This window comes from Apaloderma vittatum, unplaced genomic scaffold, assembly GCF_000703405.1.
Source record: "Apaloderma vittatum isolate BGI_N311 unplaced genomic scaffold, ASM70340v1 scaffold31715, whole genome shotgun sequence".
Lineage (NCBI taxonomy): Eukaryota > Metazoa > Chordata > Aves > Trogoniformes > Trogonidae > Apaloderma > Apaloderma vittatum.
In genome coordinates this window covers 3,401-3,712 of record NW_009719355.1, presented here as the reverse complement: position 1 = coordinate 3,712, position 312 = coordinate 3,401, and positions in this window count along the sequence as shown.

The window sequence follows — 312 nt, the reverse complement described above, 5'->3', positions numbered from 1 at the left end:
CTATCTCAGGGTGCCCATCCTGGGAAGGGTTGGAGCAGAGGAGGACTCTGCAGTGACCCAGCGCTTGTTTCATGGTTGCCCTGTCCCAGTCTCCTCCTGCCCTGATGCATACATGTTCAAGGAGGAGGAGATGTCACCCAAACCTCAGTTGTGGCTTTAACCGCAGGCAGATAACTTGGGAGGATTTCATTAGCCCAGGTGCAGATGCTACCCACCTACAAGTTTATCCTAACATATAAATTTATCAGAGTACGACAACTCTTGCTCCCAGCTAGACACATTAAATAAACCCCTTTCGGCGTTTTCCCTTCC